This window comes from Equus przewalskii, chromosome 11, assembly GCF_037783145.1.
Source record: "Equus przewalskii isolate Varuska chromosome 11, EquPr2, whole genome shotgun sequence".
Taxonomy (NCBI): domain Eukaryota; kingdom Metazoa; phylum Chordata; class Mammalia; order Perissodactyla; family Equidae; genus Equus; species Equus przewalskii.
Window position 1 is genome coordinate 20,871,740 of NC_091841.1, and position 19,439 is coordinate 20,891,178.

At 36.0% G+C, this 19,439-nt stretch overlaps 1 pseudogene; it reads right to left on the minus strand.

Moving 5' to 3' along the window:
• Positions 1-2,177: 2,177 nt before the first annotated feature.
• On the minus strand, positions 2,178-3,154 carry LOC103556897 (olfactory receptor 5A1-like; annotated as a pseudogene).
• Between the last annotated feature and the right edge of the window lie 16,285 nt (positions 3,155-19,439).

The window sequence follows — 19,439 nt, forward strand, 5'->3', positions numbered from 1 at the left end:
CCAGTGGATCTAAGAGATTTGCCCAATATGACACACTTGTCTAGTAATATAGCCTGACAACAATAAATTAGATATATGGACACTTCCCTGTTTACAAAGCACTTTATTTTAGATATTTACGTACATGCACTTTCACAACTCCCTGACCTGAATCAATTTTCACAGCAGTCCTGTGAGGCAGACATGGCATGATTTCCTACGCATAAGTGAGGAAATCGAGGCAGTAAGGAATACAATAAAACCAATTCATGACAGGGCCATGGCTTATCATGGTCACAACCGTGGGCATTGGTAACAGCCAATACAGTTTGAATGCCAGCTTTCCATTTGCTGGTTGTGTGACCTGGAGCAAATTAACCTCTTCAAGCCTCAGTATTATCACCTATTAAATGAGGCTGATAGTAGTAGCTACTTCATAGAATAGCTCTTCATAGAATCAAATTAGATAATACTTAGAAAGCACTTCAGAGAGTGCAGTACATATCATGCCTTCTATTAATTGTAGGTGCAATTTATGTGTTCTGAATTGGAGTTCTTTCCAACATATGCTGTGTTACTAATCTTTCATCAAAAATATCTACTTAAGATCATTCCCACAACCATTGTTTCTTATTTTTTTCGTTTTTTGTTTTTTAAATGAGCTCTTCTACCCTGCCATTGCTAGGGATACAGAGATGTTTTAGGAACGTCTCATTCTTGGTTTGATCTACTTTAAACAGTCTTACTTCTCGGGAGAAAGAGATGAATGGGAAATAAGTTTATTTGATTTAACTCTTGCTAATAGGTTGGTAGTTATATATTCCCCCCCGATAGCAACTATAATAATTTAATCTTTTAAGTTGAACAGCTTCTTAATATCGTTTTAAAGAAGTAACACCAAAAGTATAGAATTTGGGCTCCTCCATTAGCTGAGCAATGGGGGACATGTTTCTGGTCAATAAGAACCATTTACATTCCACAAATCACACTTTATGAGATTTAAGATGGATTGTTGCTACACTGGGAAGAACATCGTGTACCTCAATATGCCCAATAGTTCTATCTCGAAAATGAGGATAATATCTCACCTGCCAATTTCACAGGGTAATGGAAATAAATCACTTGTATACAATGTAACTATATGAAGTGTAAAGTGTTATATAAATACTAACATAATATGTATGAAACATAGTGCATAAACTCTTGTCTGAAAATAATGTGTTTTTTAAAAATTTTATTTAAATTCTCTTGGTTGGACTCTGAGTTTCCATGGTAGCCCCAAGTCTGGTGTCTCTGCTGCTCCCTCGTCAAAATTAAGGCCATAGAATCTCTGGGATGCTCAGATCTCTGGGACTTGGACCCTGCCTCCCTAGACAAACCATGCAGCTTTCATTTCTGAGTCTTGCATGGTCTCTGGGAAGCTACCACGGAGCATGCTTCAGACCACCTATGTCCAGAAATTGATAGCTTTCACTTCTTTCTAGCCTCTGAGAGTCTCCCCAACTCTCGACCTTAAAAGTGCCCGTTCTTTCTATCATCCCTTTCTCTCATTCTTTTTCACAATTCACTTCACAAGGAGGTTAGAGGAGTAAGATGGAGGGAACAAGGCATTCAGGAATAAACCCAGATCAATCCCTTTCTCCCTCTCCTCTCCTCTCCTCTCCTCTCCACTCCTCTCCTCTCCCTCTTCATCACTAACTCTCTGTCTCTATGTCAAACTCACTGCCTCTGTCATTTTGAGATTAAAGTTATAGGGTGTTTATTTAAAAACTATTTTTATTTTTTACATATTTAATTTTTAAATTATTTTTTAAATTTCTTTGTAATATAAATAAACACAACAGTTAAAAATAAATAAAATCAATAAAAAACAGATGAGGAGAGAACCATCTGTGTGGCTTCCTAGGGCCTTATCATTTCTCTAGATATAATACCTGCCAGAAACTCTGTTCTCAAAACATAAGGTTTTATCTACCTGGGTCTAATCATGGAAACACACTTTTTAAACTGGATTCAATGGTGGTGACACTGCCTCAGACAGATCACTTGGTGGTGGCAGCTAAATGTAATGGCACCAGGAATCAAGGAATCAGGTTTTCACTTCTTTTCTCTACGTATCTCTTCTTGTGACCTACAAAAGATTTCTTACATGTTCTTACCCCATCTTCCTTATAAAGAAAATAAAACCTGCTCAAATATTATTCATACTGAGGTAAATGTTTTAGTCTCTTTATGACCCTCTTGAAGGCCTCTTTGATCTCCTTTTTCCTCAGGCTATAGATAAGAGGGTTTAACATGTGGATGAGGATAAGATAGAACACAGACAGCACTTTGTCCTTCTTCCTGGAGTGGCTAGAGCTAGGATGCAGGTACACTGAGGGGCCTGTGCCATAAAATAGTGTCACAACTGCCAGGTGGGAGGTACAGGTATTGAAGGCCTTGGCACTATCTTTGATGGAGGATATTTTCAGGATGGAAGCTGCAGTGAAACTGTAGGGTAAGAGGATCACAAGGAAAGAACCAAATCCAATTAAAAAAAGCTACCAGAAAAAGAATCATTTAGCTGATGAAGGGATTAGAGAAAGACAAGGAAATGATATGGGTTATGTCACAGAAGAAATGTTGAATGACATTTGGCCCACAGTAGTAGAGATGAAAACAAGGGACTGTTTGAACTAAGCTACCAATAAAAGCACTCCCATAGGCTCCAACAACCATATTCTGACAGAGGCCAGGAGCGATGATGGCTGAGTACTGCTGAGGCCTACTGATAGCAATATGTCTGTCACAGGCCATGGTGGCCAAGAGGCAGCACACAGCCTGACCCATCCAGGACCAAACAAAGTACTGAGTGGCACAGGCAGTGAAGGAAATCATCTTTTCATCTTTTAAGAAGTCTCAAAGCATCCTTGGGCTGGTGGAAGAAGAATAGCAGATGTCTATAAATGACAGGAAACTGAGAAAAAAGTACATAGGTATGTGCAAGTGGGAGTCCATCCTGATTAGGATGATGAGACGCAGGTTCCAGATGAGAGTCACAAGGTAGATCACTAGGAAAATTGGGAAGAGTATAAGCTGCAGCTCTTTTTCATCTGAGAGTCCCAGGAGAACAAACATGGCCACAGAGGTTTGATTTCTATTCCCTTCCACGGACCTGCTTGGTGACATCTGCTGAGAAAAAAATGAGAGAAGGAAATGGTTTCATTCTCAAAAAACACAAAGAAATATGCTTTAGTTTTTCAGTCATGCAGCTGACTAAATATTCAACTTAAATCATCAATGTTGAGTTAATCTGTGCCTTCCATGATAATTACCAACTTTGAGAAATCATCTTGGGTAAATATTGTCACTCTCTCTTTGGGAACAAAAGACAGTAATTGGGCATCATTAGTACCTTATCCCCTATGATGTCTTAAATTCACTTTTTTCCATTCCAGATTTTACACATATATGAGAATTGGAAATAGACCTAATTAAGATAACTATCGTCTCTCTATATGATGAATTAGAATGATTCTGCTTAGTCATGGCTCTAATATTAATTCCATGCTTGGAGAAGCCCCTGAATCATGCTGGGCCTCATATATCAAATGAGGGTGTTGAAGTAGGTGCTCTTTGAAATCTCCTTGAGTACTAATATTCAATCAATCAGTACTCAGGGAGAGTGGACAAATCTCTTTCTGTTTTCATAAAGCCTGGGAAGATATAAGAATAATATTGTTGTGTATTGGGAAGAATCATACACCAAGGAGCAGCTTGGAAATGGATGTGCCTTAACCAACTTAATGACTCTAGGAAGGCTCCTAAGAAGTTAGATAAGACAAAGTTGAAAGAGCCATTATGTTCCCTTCCTTGCACGGACAGATTTTTCTTTCCATAAATCAGAGATATTTATGAGTTTGAATAAACCTGATTCCCAGGTTAAAGACTTCTGACAAGGAAGAGTGACTTGAACTAATGTAAGGGTTAGGATGCTTAGGCAATGGACATGGGGATTAGCAATGTGAGGAATGATTTTTGGAATATTTTTTTCTCTTTTTCCCATTGGAGCCAGTCCAGAGTAGGCAAGCATTCAGTCTTCAGGTCAAATGGTAAAAAATCAAAATAATAGGGATCATTCTCTCCAGCTGGTCACAGAGCATCTCCAAACACAAAGCCATTTATAGTCAAATGAACTCAAACTAGAAAGGAAATCATGGGAATTCATGAAAGGTAGGAAATAGGTGTCAGGTACAGCCTGGGAGTTATGCAAAGGGAAGAGTAGAAGTCTTGGAGATTTCTTTGGAGAAAGACTGGGACATTAACAGAATAAACTATGCTAATGAACTAGAAATATTTGTCATCATTAGCCATCCAGAATGTCTTCCTTCTCCCCAACAGTTTCCAAGACACCTAGTCCAAAAACGAACAAAAAGATAAAATCCCCATAAAAGCATAAGGCTATACCTGAGAAATAAGATAGAATGGTTCATTTCCCCAAATCAGTGCATTCTTTGCTTCATGGTGCACCACTTGAGAAGAATTCTGAAGGAATGAAGTGATCAATTCGAAAAGAAAATCAAGATGTTTACCATCAATATGAAAGGAGAAATGGCAGCATACAGACTACATATTTACCGTTCCAGACTTATGTGTGGTTCTATCCACAGTGAGACTGAATAGAGGGTGAATTTTGTGAGAAGGGAGCAGAAAACTGAACTCTTCATCATCAGCACCATAATCCCAAATCAGGACAACAAAAAGATTTATTGAGCAGCTACAGTGTATACTGATCTCCTTCTACTCATGGAGATATTCACAGCTTCCTCTGATGTCCGTTCATTCAATATGGTAACGTTAATCCTGGTGTACTATCTTATAACACCAGAGGGTACTCTGAAAATTGCCTCTATATTTTTGTTATATGCCTCTGGAACCCTAATTTGATGTATGTTGAATCTTCTTGGTCTGCCTCCACATCACTGAAACATCCATTATCTGTATTTCTCTACTATGTTCTGTTTAATTTTTACCCATATTTCCCATGAAAACAGAGCTCTTGCCAAAGGTTGAAATTGCTTATTACTTTTCCAAAGGAATTTTCCAGGTGGGGCCCACTGTACTACAAGATGAGTGTTTTGGCCATGAAGTTGGCCATCTTCTTACAGCCAGAGAGATGCCCACAAGTGAGGATAGTCTTAAATGTGTTATTAGGGCAAAAGTGAAAGGAGAAAAGATAACTAGGGGGAGAAAACTCTTCAGATAGGTGTTCTCTGGAGTCATGGTTGTCATGGAGTTTTTTTCTTACTAATTTCATGCCACACTTTGCCATGTCCTTTCTGATTCAACTCCCCACTTCCTCGTGGTCCTATTATGATCTCATGATTATCACTTTTGTTTTAACAAACCTGGAATCATTTGAGCTGGAAAGAAACCTACCAATTGTCTAATTCAATACCATCAATTTCTAGATAAAGATCTGAAACCAGTGGAGCTAAGAGATTTGTCCAAGCTTGCACAACTGGCTGGTAATATAGCTCTATAACAATAAGTTAGATACTGTGGGCATTTCCTTGTTTACAAAATACTTTCAGATTAGATATATTCATGCATCCATTTTCTCAATACCTGACCTGAACCAATCATCTCAAAAATCCTGTGAGGCGGACATGGCATGATTTCCTATGCATAAGTGAGGAAATTGAGGCAATAAGGAATACAATAAAACTAATCCATGACAGGGCCATGACTTATCATGGTGACCACCACGGGCATTGGTATCAGCCAATCTGAGTTGACTTCCAGCTTTCCAATTTCTGATTGTGTGATCTTGAGCAAATTAACTTCTCCAAGACTCAGCACTATCACCTATAAAATGAGGCTGATTGTAATAGCTACTTCACAGATTAGCTCTTATAGAGAGAATCAAATTAGACAATGCTTATAAAGCACTTATCAGAGTGTGAAGTACACAGCAAGCCTTCTATTAAAAGAAGGTGTAATTTGTGTCTTCTCAATTGGAGTTATTTCCACCATATTATGCTATATTACTAACTCTTCATTAAAAATATTATGCTGCTGATTAAGAGAAATAAGCAGGAGAGAGAAAGACAAACACCATATGATTTCACTCATCCATGGAAGATAAACAAATACATGGACAAAGAGAATGGGTTAGTGCTTACCAGAGGGGAGGGGGTTTTGGGGGGTGAACATAAGGGTAAAAGGAGACATATGTATTTGGTGACTGAAAAATAACGTACAATTGAAATTTCACAATGTTATAAACTATTATGACCTCAATAAAATAAAACATATGCTGCGTTACTAACCCTTCATTAAAAATATCTACTTAAGATCATTCCCACAACCATTGCTTCTTTTTAAAGTGAGCTCACCTACCCTGCCATTACTAGAGATACACAGATATTTTAGGAAAGTCTCATTCTTGGTTTGATGTACTTCAGGTTATCTTACTTCTAGGGAGAAAGTGCTGAATGAGGCAATGAGTCAATTATTTGATTTAACTCTTGCTGATAGGTTATTAGTTATATATGCACACTGATAACAACCGTAATAATTTAATCTTTTAAAGTGAACAGATTCTTAAGATAGTTCTAAAGTATAACACCAAAAGTATAAAATCTGGGTGTCAAACTTAAGGCCCTGGAATCTCTGGGATGCTAATTTTCTGGGACTTGGGTCCTACCTCACTAGAAATATCATAACCACCTTCATATCTGAGGTCTTGCATGGTGTCTGGGAAACTACCACAGAGTGTGCTCCAGCCCACCTGTGCCCAGAAGTTGATGACTGTGACTTCTTTCTAGCCTCCCCAAATTTCCCCCACTTTGTCCTTAAAAATGCTCCTTCTGTTTACCGTTTCTTTCTCCCATCTTTTTTTCACAATCCACTTCACAAGGAGTTTCAAGGAGTAAGACGGAGGGAATAAGGTCATTCAGGGATAAACCCAGATCAATCTCTTTCTTCTTTTCCTCTCACCTCCTATCATTTCTCTCTTTCCATCTCTTCTCCTCTCTCTTCAACTCACTCCCTCTCTGTGTTTGAGATTAAAGTTATAAAGTGTTTCTTTACAAATTATTTTTATTTTTTAAATATTTAATTTTGTAAATTATTTTTTATTTTTATTGTAATATAAATAAAACACAATCATTAAAAATAAATAAAAGCGGTAAAGAAAATCAATGAGGAGAGATTCATCTGTGTGGCTTCCTAGGTCTTGTCATTTCTCTAGATATAATGTGTATCAGAACCTCTCTTCTCAAAACATAGTGTTTTATCAACCTGGGCCTAATCATGGAAACACACTTTTTAAACTGGATTCAATAGGTAGTGAGACAGTCTCAGGCTGATCATTTGCTGGTGGCAACTAACCATGATGGCACCAGGAATCAAAGAGCCAGGTTTTCACTTCTTCTCTCTACCTACCTATTCTTGTGACCTACAAAGTTCACTTACATATTCTTTTATTTTTTTATTTTATTTTACTATTTATTTATTTAATGCAGTAACATTGGATTATAACATTATATAGCTTTCAGATGTACCTTGTAGTATATTTCGAATTCTGTGTAGATTACATCATGTTCACCACTCAAAAACTAATTATAGTCCATCCCCTCATGTGAGCCTAATCACCCCTTTTGCCCTCCCCCGTCCTTCCCCCATGGTAACCACCAATCCACTCTCCACTGTTATGTGTTTGTTTATTATTGTTTTTATCTTCTACTTATGAGTGAGATCATACGGTATTTGACTTTCTGCCTCTGACTAATTTCACTCAGCATAATACCCTCAAGGTCCATCCATGTTGTCACAAATGGCCAGGTTTCATCATTTCTTATGGCTGAGTAGTATTCCATTGTCTATAAATACCACATCTTCTTTATCCATTCATCTCTTGATGGGCACTTAGGTTGCTTCCAAGTCTTGGCTGTTGTATATAATGCTGCAGTGAACATAGTCCTTATAGGGGAAATAACACCTGGCCAAATGTTCTCCTCACTGAGGCAAAAGTGTTAGCCTCTTTATCACTCTCTTGAGGACCTCTTTGATCTCCTTTTCCTCAGACTATAGATAAGAGGGTTTAACATGGGGATAAAGATAACAAAGAACACTGGCAGCACCTTGTCCTGCTTGTTGGAGTGGCTAGAGCTGGGAAACAGGTACACAGAGAGGCTTGCACCAATAGAACAGTGTTGCAACCACCATGTTGGAGACACAGGTATTGAAAGCCTTGGCACGACCTTTGACGGAGCATATTTTCAAGATGGAAGCTGCAATAAACCATATGATAAGATAGAGGCCAGCCTGGTGGCATAGTGGTTGAGTTCGTGCACTCCACTTTGGCTGCCCAGGATTCTGAAATTTTGGATCCTTTGCGCGGACCTAGCACCACTCATCAAGCCACACTGTGGCCAGCGGCCCACATAAAGTAGAGAAGATTGGCACAGATGTTAGCTCAGTGATCATCTTCCTCAAGCAAAAAGAGGAAGACTGGCAGCAGGCATTAGCTCAAGGCCGATTTTCCTCACACACACACACACAGGAAAGAAAGCATGATAATAATGGTAACTAGGAAAGAATTGAACCCAACAGAATTACACACTTGAGAAAGAATCATTTGGCTGATGAAGGGATCACAGCCAGACAAAGAAATAAACTGGGTTATGTGACAGAAGACATTTGGAATGACATTTCACCCACAGTGGGAGAGATGAAAGGAACAGACTGTTTCTTTCTTTTTATTTTTTATGTGTTTTAGTTTATTTAGTTATTTATGTTTGTATATTTTTTATTGTGTTAATATTAGTTTGTAGCATTATATAAATTTCATGTGTACATCATTATATTTTGATTTTCGTGTAGATTACATCGTGTTCACAATCCAAAGACTAATTCCAATCCAACACCAGACACGTGTGCCACATACCCTGTCACCTTCTCCCTCCCACATCCCCTCTGGTGACCACCAATCCAATCTGTTTCTATGTATTTGTTTGTCTTTGTGTTTATCTTCTATTTATGAGTGACATCATACAGTATTTGATTTTCTCCTTCTGACTTATTTCACTTAGCATAATACCCTCATGTTCCATCCATGTTGTCACAAATGGTTGGATTTCATCATTTCTTATGGCTGAGTAGTATTCCATTGTATGTATATACCACATCTTCTTTATGCATTCATTCTTTGATGGGCTCCTACGTTGCTTCCAAGCCTTGGCGACTGTGAATAATGCTGCAATGAACATAGGGGTGCATATATCTTTATGGATTTGTGTTTTCATGTTCTTTGGATAAATACCCAGCAGTGGAATAGCTGGATCATATGGGAGAGCTATTCTTAATTTTTTGAGGAATATCGATACTGTTTTCCATAGTGGCTGCACTAGTTTGCACTCCCACCAGCAGTGTATGAGGGTTCCCTTCTTGCCACATCCTCTACAACACTTGTTGCTTCTTGTCTTGTTAATTATACCATTCTGACAGGAGTGAGGTGGTATCTCATTGTAGCTTTGATTTGTATTTCCCTGATAGTTAATGCTGATGAACATCTTTACATGTGCCTACTAGCCATCTCCCCATGTTCTTTGGAGAAATGTCTGTTCAGATCTTTTGCCCATTTTTAATTGGGTTTTTAGTTTTTTGTTGTTGAGATGTATGAGTTCTCTGTATATTTTGGATATATTAACCCCTTATCAGATATACGGTTTGCAAATATCTTCTCCAAAATGTTAGGTTGTCTTTTCATTTTGTTGATGGTTTCCTTTGCTGTGCAGAAGCTTTTTAGTTTGATATAGTCCCACTTGTTTATTTTTCTTATTCTTTCCTTTGCACAGTCAGACATGGTAATTGAATATATGCTGCTAAGACTGATGTCAAAGAGTGTACTGTCTATATTTTCTTCCAGAAGTTTCATGGTTCCAGGTCTTACATTCAAGTCTCTAATCTATTTTGAGTTACTTTTTGTGTATGGTGTAAGATAATGGTCTACTTTCACTCTTTTGCATGTGGCTGTGCAGTTTTCCCAACATCATTTATTGAAGAGACTTTCCTTTCTCCACTGTATCTTCTTGATTCTCTTGCCAAAAGGTAGATGTCCATAGCTACGTGGGTTTACTTCTGGGCTCTCAATTCTGTTCCATTGATCTGTGTCTCTATTTTTGTGCAAATACCACCCTGTTTGGGTCCATATAGCTTTGTAATATATTTTGAAATCAGAGAATGTGATGCCTCCAGCTTTATTCTTTTTTCTCAGGATTCCTTTGACCATTCAGGGTCTTTTGTTGTTCCGTATAAATTGTAGGTTTCTTTGTTCTATTTCTGGGAAAAATGTTGTTGGAACTTTGGCAGGGATTGCATTGAATCTATAGATTGCTTTATGTAATATTGACATTTTAACTAGGTTAATTCTTCCAATCCAAGAGCATGGAATATCTTTCCATTTCTTTGTGTCTTCTTTAATTTATTTTAACACTGTTTTACAGTTTTCAATGTCCAGGTCTTTCACCTCTTTGGTTAAGTCAATTCCTAGTTATGAGATTGTATTCTTAATTTCTCTTTCTGTGACTTCATTGTTAGTGTATAGAAATACAACTGATTTTTGTATGCTGATTTTGTATCCTGCATCTATTGAGAAGATGATGTGATTTTACTCTTCATTTTGTTAATGTGCTGTACCACATTGATTGATTTGCAGATGTTGGACCATCCTTGCAACACTGGAATAAATCCCACTTGATCTTGGTGTATGAGCTTTTAAATGTGCTGTTGTATTTGATTTGCTAGTATTTTGTTGAGGATTTTTGCATCGATGTTCATTAGTGATATTGGCCTGTAATTTTCCTTTTGTGTGTTGTCCTTGTCTGGTTTTGGTATCATGGTAATGTTGGCTTCATAGAAGGAGTTAGGAAGCTTCTCCTCCTCTTCAATTTTTTGGAAGAGTTTGAGAAGGATGGGTATTAAGTCTTCATTGAATGGTTGGTACAATTCACCGGGGAAGCCATCTGGTCCTGGACGTTTATTTTTTGGGAGTTTTTGATTACTGTTTTGATCTCCTTACTGGTGACTGGTGTCTTCAAAGTTTCTATTTCTTCTTGAGTAAGTTTTTAAAGGTTGTGTAATTCTAAGAGTTTATCCATTTCTTCTAGATTATCCAATTTGTTGGCATATAGCTTTTTGTAGTATTCTCTTATAATCTTTTGTATTTCTAAGGCATCTGTTGTAATTTCTCCTTTTTCATTTCTGATTTTATTTGTTTGAGCCTTCTCTCTTTTTTTCTTGGTGAGAATAGCTAAAGTTTTGTTTATCTTTCCAAAGAAACAGCTTTTGCTTTCAGTGATTTTTCCTATGGTTCTTGTAGACTCTATTGCATTTATTTGTGCTCTGATTTTTATTATTTACCTCCTTCTGCTGACTTTGGGCTTTGTTCTTCCTTTTCTAGTTCTGTTAAGTGTAGGTTAAGATTATTTGTTTGATATTTTTCTTGTTAGTTAAGGTGGGCCTGTATTGCTATCACTTTCCCTCTTATAACACTTTTGCTGCATCCCACAAGAATTGATATGTTGTGTTTTCATTTTTTTTTTGACTCTGCGTATTTTTAAATTTCTTTTTGATTTTGTCATTAATCCAATGGTTGTGCAGTAGCATGTTGGTTAGTCTCCAAATATGTGACTTTCCAAGCTTTTTCTTGTACTTAATTTCGAATTTCATAGCATTGTGGTTGGAAATAATGCTTGATGCAATTTCAATCTTCTTAAATTTATTGAAGCTTACTTTGTTTCCCAATATATGGTCTCTTTAAGAATGTACTGTGTGCACATGAGAAGAATGTGTATTCTGCTGTTTTCAGATGGAATGCTCTCTATATATGTATTAAGTCCATCTAATCAAGTGTTTCATTTAAATTCACTATTTTTTTATTGGCTTTCTGTCTGGATGATCTATCCACTGATGTAAGTGGGGTGTTGAGGTCCCCTATGATTATTGTGTTGCTGTTAATGTCTCACTTTACATCTGTTAATAGTTGCTTTAGATACTTTGGTGCTCCCGTGTTAGGTGCATATATATATATATATATATATATATATTTCCGCCTCTTGGTGGAAAGTCCCTTTTATCATTTTATATTGCTCCTCTTTGTCCCTCACTATCTTTTTTATCTTGAAGCCTTATTTGTCTGATATAAGTATGGCAACATCTGCTTTCTTTTGTTTGCCATTAGCTTGCAGTATCATCTTCTATTGCTTCACTCTGAGACTATGTCTTTAGAGCTGAGATGTGTTTCCTGGAGGCAGCATGTTGTTTTCTAATCCATCCAACTACTCTGCCTCTTTTGATTGGAGAATTTAACTCATTTACACTTAGAGTGATTATTCCTTTATGTGGGCTTAATACTGCCATTTTATCTCTTACTTTCCAGTTGTTCTATATTTCCATTGTTTCTCTTCCCCTGTGCTTCTGATTGCCATTTCATTTTGGTGGTTTTCTGTGGAGGTTTTATTTTTCTCTTTTTTATGAATTGTGGCTCTGTTCTCATTTTTTGTTTAGTGGTTACTCTGAGGTTAGCATGAAAGATCTCATAGAGGAGATAGTCCATTTTCTTCTGGCCTCTTTTCTCCATTAGCCTAAGTATGTTCCATTCATTCCCTCTTCCCCTTCTGAGTTATTATTGTCACAAATTATTCTGTGTTTTGTTATGAGTTTGTGACTAAGTTGAAATGTTTTTAGTTACTTTTGATGCTTTTCTTCCTTTTATCTTTTAAATTATAATTAAGTATTTGCTATCCTTTTCTGAAAGAGAGCTGAAGTTTCCTGATTTTTTCTATTTCTCTCCTTGCTGAAAGCTTTGTAGACATTTGTTTTTATGTTGAAGATATGAGGACATCCTTAATCATTTCTTGTAGGGAAGGTCTAGTGGTGATGAACCCCCTTAGGTTTTGTTTACCTGGGAAAGTTTTTATTTCTCTATCATATCTGAAAGACAGTTTTGCTTGATAGAGTATTCTTGACTGAAAGTTTCTCAAAATTTTGAATATGTCATTCCATTCTCTCCTAGACTGTAAGGTTTCTGCCAAGAGATCCAATGAAAGCCTGTAAGGGGTTCCTTTCTTAGGTATTTTCTGCTCCCTTGCTGCCCTCAATATTTTTCTTTGCCTTTGACTTTGCCAGTGTTACTATTACATGCCTCGGAGAAGGTCTTTTAGCATTGATGTAATTAGGAGTTCTATCGGCTTCATGTATTTGTAAGAATAATTCTTACCACAGGTTTGGGAAGTTCTCAGCTGTTATTTCCTTGAACAAGCTTTTTTAAATTTCATTAATTCTATTCTTCATTTCCATAATTTCTACTTTTTTTTTTTAATAGTTTCGCTCTTCTTGGTGAAGTATTCCTTCTTATTATTAATTTTATTCCTGAGCTAATTGAACTGTCTTTCTGAGTTTTCTTGTAACTCATTTATTTCTCTATGATATCTATTTTGAATTATTTGTTATTTAGATTGTAAATTTCTGTGACTTCAGGGCTGGTTTCTGGAGATATATATTTTTCTTCTACTCTGATTTGTTGTTGTAGTTTCATATGGTCTTTGATGAACTAATCTTTAGCTGGCACATTTGTGATAGTGTCAAGTCCCAGATTCCACCTGTTACCACTGGGGAGAAGCAGGAGCTCCGTTTCTGATTCCAACCCATCTGCTGGATCTTGTGCAGGTACATTGGGAGCTCCCACCCACCACCAGGAAAATGTTTGCATGTGGGTTCAGAGCTGCTGCTATCCAAGGTGCATTCTCACTTTAGGGGCTACAGCAGTACTATGGGTGCTCATGCCAGCCAGGAAGGCATTTGTGTGCACACATATATCAGCTGATTCTTACGGTCATGCTGACCACTGTGCTTGGTGAGTGGGGCTTCTTCACGAGATCCAAGCCTTGACTACTCGTTGGGACTCCAGGGGCAGTGTGGGCTCTTTCACGGGCTGCAAAAGCATTTGCATGTGGGCCCAGTGCTGTTGCCATCTCTTCTCACAGTCATACCAAAGCTCGTTCCCGTTTTGGGGGACACAGCAGTGCCTCAGCACCCGTGCCAGCCAAAGTGTTCAAACATGTGCACAAGGCTGCTGAGGAATTGTGGGGTAGTGCTCTCCTATCTTCACCACTTCTCAGGGAGACAGTCCATCCACCTTCAGATCTATAGCTGCATGGGTTTCTCAGGCATCCTATTGTGAGGTGAAGGAGTCCTCTGTTGGCCTACGAATGTCCATTTAGTTGTAGCTTAAAGGGAGAGAGATAAAGAGAACAGCTCACTCTGCCATTTTGCTGACGTCACTCAGGATTGCTTTCTTATTTCCTCTTTCTGATAGTTCATTTTCATTGTATAGAAATGCAACCAATTTATGTATGTTGGTTTTTATCTTGCAACTTTACTGAATTTATTAATCCTAAGAGTTTTTTGGTGGTGGCTTTATGGTTTTCTATATATAACATGATCTCATCTACAAAGAGAGTCAGTTTTACATCATCTTTTCACAGTTGGGTGCATTTTATTTCTTTTTCTTGCCTAAGTGCTCTGGGTAGGAATGCTATCACTATGATGAATAAAGTGAGAAGAGTGGGCACTCTTATCCTCTTCCTGATTTTAGCGGAAAAGATTTTGCTTTACACCATTGAGTATGAGGTTAGCTGTGGTCTTGTCTTATGTGACTTTTATTATTTGTTTATTAATTTATTTTTTGTGTGGCATTTCTTTTTTTTCCCCTTCTCTCCAAAGCCCCAGTACATAGTTGTATATCTTAGTTTTAGGTCATTCTTGTTGGTTTCCACTCTGATGTTTGTTATTTCCTTCCTTCTACTCACTTTGGGCTTAGTTTATTCTTTTTCTAGTTCCAGAGTTGTAAAGTTAGGTTGTTTTAAGTGACCTTTCTTCTTTCTTAATGCAGACATTCTTTGCTATGAACTTCCCTCTTAAAACTGCTTTTACTGCATCCTGTAAGTTATGCTGTGGTCCCATTTCATTTTTCTTAAGATATTTTTGTTTCTGTTTTTATTTCTTCCTTGACCCATTAGTGTTCAGTACCATGTTTAATCTCCACTTATTTGTGAATTTTTCAGTTTTCTTATTGTACTTGATTCCAGTTTTATATTGTTTTGGTTGGAAAAGATACTTGATATGATTTCAATCTTCTTAAATTTACTGAAACTTGTTTGTAGTCTAACACATGATCAGTCCTTGAGAATGTTCTGTGTGTACTTTAGAAGATTGTGTATTCTGCTTCCTTTAGATGGAAGGTTCTGTAAATATCTGCTAAGTCCATCTGTTCTAACATGCAGTTTAAGTCCAACTTTTCACTATTGATATTCCATCTGAATGATCTATTCATCATTGAAAGTGGGGCATTGAACTTTTCTACTATTATTGTATCACTATTTATTTCTCTCTTCAAGTCTGTTAATATTTGCTTACTATATTTAGGTTCTCCTAGGTTGTGTGCATAAATATTTACATGTTACATCTTTTTGTTGGATTGACTCCTTTATCATTATCTAATGACCTTCTTTGTTTCTTATTAAAGTCTTTGACTTAAAGTCTGTTTTTTTCTGATAAGTATAGCTACTCCTGCTTTATTTTGGTCTGCATTTACATGAAATGTCTTTTTTTCCATCTCTTCACTTTCAGTTTGTGTGTGTCTTAAAGCTTTAAAGAGTCTTTCATAGGCAGCATAGGGCTGAGCCTTGCTTTTCTAACGATTCAATCACTCAATGTGTTTGATTAGAGAATTTAATCCTATTACATTTAAAGTATTATTAGTAGCCATGGACTTACTATTGCCATTTTTTTCTTTATTTTCTGCCCAATTTGTAATTCTTTTGTTCCTTTCTTCTTCTCTTTCTCTCTTCCTTTGTGATTTTCTCTTGTGGTATGTTTAGATTCCTTTCTCTTTATCTTTTCTGTATTTAGTATATGTTCTGTTTTGTGCTTCCCATGAGGCTTACATAAAAGATCTTATAGTTATTGCAGTCTATTTTAAGCCTGTAACAACTTAATTTCAAATGCATACTAAAACTACAATTTTACCCTCCCCGTGCACAATTTATGATTTGGTGTAACAGTTTACATCTTTTAATCTTGTGTATCTATTCAGAAATTATTGTAGTTATAGTTACTTTTACTACTTTTGTCTTTTAAGCTTCATATTAGATTTATAAGTGTTATACCAGCATGACTATATTATTAGAGTATTCTGAATTTAACTATATTTATCCCTATCTGTAAAATTTATATTTTTATACTTTTCCTGTTACTAATTAGAGACCTTTCATTTTTGCTTGAAGATATCCTTTCAACATTTCTTGAAAAGCTGATCTACTTTTGATCATGATCTTGACCTTTGATCAAGGTGATGAACTCTTGAGGTTTGTTTTTCTGAAAACTTCTTTATTTCCCTTTCAATTCTGAAGGACAACTTATCTGTGTAGGCTTGGGAGCCATGTGACATACAAATATTAGAATAATTGGAGTTCCAGAAGGAGAAGTGAGGGAGAAGGTAGTGGAAAATTTACTTAAGGAAATAAAAGCTGAGAAATTCCCAAACCTGGCGAAATACATGGACAATCAAATTCATGAAGTTAATAGATCACCACATTATCCCAATGCAAAATAACCTTCTTTGATACATATAATAATGAAAGTGTCAAAAATTAAAGACAGAGAATCCTTAAAGCAGTATGAGAAAAAAAGATTGCAACCTACAAAGGAACTCCCATTAGGCTATCAGCAGATATCTCAGCAGACACCCTACAGCGAGGAGACAATGGAATGACATATTCAAAGTGTCAAAAGAAAAAATAATTGCCAGCTGAGAATATTCTATCTGTGAAAGTTTTCCTTCAGATAGGAAGGAGAAATAAAGGCTGCCAGACAAATAAAAACTGAGGGCATTAATCATCATTAGACATGCCTAGCACGAAAGGTTGAAAAGAGATTGTCGAGCTTAAATGAATAGATCATAAATGGTAAATGAAAATATACAATACACTGGTATAAATAGATATAAAGGAAGATTTACAAATCTGCTTATTAATAGGATAGAGTATTATCCAATTAACTATCATATAACTATTATAATTTGCTAATATATGCACAGAATGTAAAAAGAAGTAAATTGTCACATCAAAGAATAAAAGGATGGAATAAAAGAGTAGTGCTTTTGTATGAGACCAAAGTTAAGTTTCCATCAACTTAAAATGGATTTTTTTAATCTGTAAGAGGACTTACATAAGCCTCATGGTAACCACAAAGAAAAACCTATAGTGGATTCACAAGAGATAGAGAAGGGGAAATCAGAACATACTACCATGGAAAATCACCAATTCACAAAGATAAGAAGAAACAGGAAAAATCAACAATAGAAATACAAAACAGGCAAAAAGCAATTAATAAATCAGCATTAGTAAGATAGCACATCAAAAACTACTCTAAATTTGAATACATTGAATTCACAAGCCAAAAGGCACAGACTGGCTAGATGATAAGAAAAAAACAAGAGCCAACTATACGCTGCCTATGAGACAGTCACTTCAGTTATAAGGACGCACATATACTAAAAGTGAAGGGATGGAAACTGATATCCTATGCAAGTGGAAATCAAAAGAAGTGGGATAGCTATACTTAGGCAAAATAGACTTTAAGCTAAAAATGAAAACAAGAAACACAGAAAGTCATTACACAATGATAAAGTGGTCAATTCATCAAGAAGATATGGCAATCGTAAATATATACAAACCCAACATCAGAACACCAATATATATTACGCAAATAGCAACAGATCTGAAAGGGAAAATAGACAACAATATAACAATAGTAGGAGAATTCAATGCTCTACTATCAGAAATGGATAGATCATTGACACAGAAAATCTACAAGGACATTTTAGACATCAATCATACCTAACAGACAAATGTACCTAACAGACATTTATAGAACATTCCATCTATCAGCACTAGAATACACATTCTTCTGAAGTGCATACAGACCATTCTTCAGGATAGATTATATGACAGGACACAGAACAAGTCTTTGCAAATTCAAGAAGATTGAAATCATACCAAGTAACTTTTTTGACCATATTGTTATAAAACTAGAAATCAACAACAAGCAGAAACCTGGGAAAGTTGACAAATGTGTAAATTAAGCAACACACTCCTGAACAACCAATGGGTCAAAGAAAAAATTTAAAAAGAAGTCAAAAGTACCTCAAAACAAATGAAAAAGGAAACAACACAGCAAAACCCATGTGAGGCTTCAAAAGCCATTCTAAGAGGGAAGTTTTCAGTGATAAATATGTATATTAAGAAAGTAGAAATATTTCAATTAAACAACCTAACTTTTCACATCATGCAACTAAAAAAATTACAAACCTAGCCAAAGTTAGCAGAAAAAGGAAATAACGAATATCAGAGCAGATAAATGGCCTAAAGATCAGAGAAACAGTAGACAAGATCAATAAACTAAAAGATTTTTGAAGAGATAAGCAGCATTGAAAAACCTATAGTTAGGCTAAGATAAAAAGGGAGAAGACTAATCAGAACCTTAACCTTAGCCCTAAAATTCACTTTACAATGAAAATATTACCCTGATACCAAAGACAGATAAGAACACTACAACAAAAGAAAACTATAGACCAACATTACTGATGAATACAGATGCAAAATTTCTCACCTACTTATTAGCAAACTGAATTCAACAATACATTATACATCATGATTAAGTGGATATTATTGCTGAAATGCAAGGATGGTTCAGCATAAATGAAACAATAAGTGTGACATAAACTTATTATTATTAGAATAAAAGAAAATTATTAATAGAATGAAAGAAAAAATCATGTGATTGCCTCAATAGATGCAGAAAAAGAATTTGACAATATGAAACATCCTTTCATAATTAAACCCTCAACAAATTAGGTATAGAAGGAACATACTTCAATATATATGACAACACACAAATAACATCATAGAACAATGAAAAGTTGAAATCTTTTCCTATAAGATCAAGAAGGCCCACTCTCATCCCTCTACTTCAACGTAATATTGGAAGTCTTAGCTAAAGCTATCAGGCAGGATAAAGAAATAGAAGGCATCCAAATCATAAAGGAAGAAGTAAAATTGTCATTATTGCAGATATTATACTCTTACATGTAGAAAATCCTAAACATTCAACCAAAAATCTGTTGGAACTAATCAACAAATTTAGTAACATTTCAGGATATAAAAACCATCATATAAAAACCCGTTGCATTTCTACACACTAACAATGAAACATCTGAAAAAGAAGAAAAGAACATAATTTCACTCAGAATAACATTAAAATTAATAAAATACTTAGGAGTAAATTTAACCAAAGAAGTGAAGGATATGTACTATGAAAACTACAGTACAATGATGAAAGAAATTAAAGAAGAC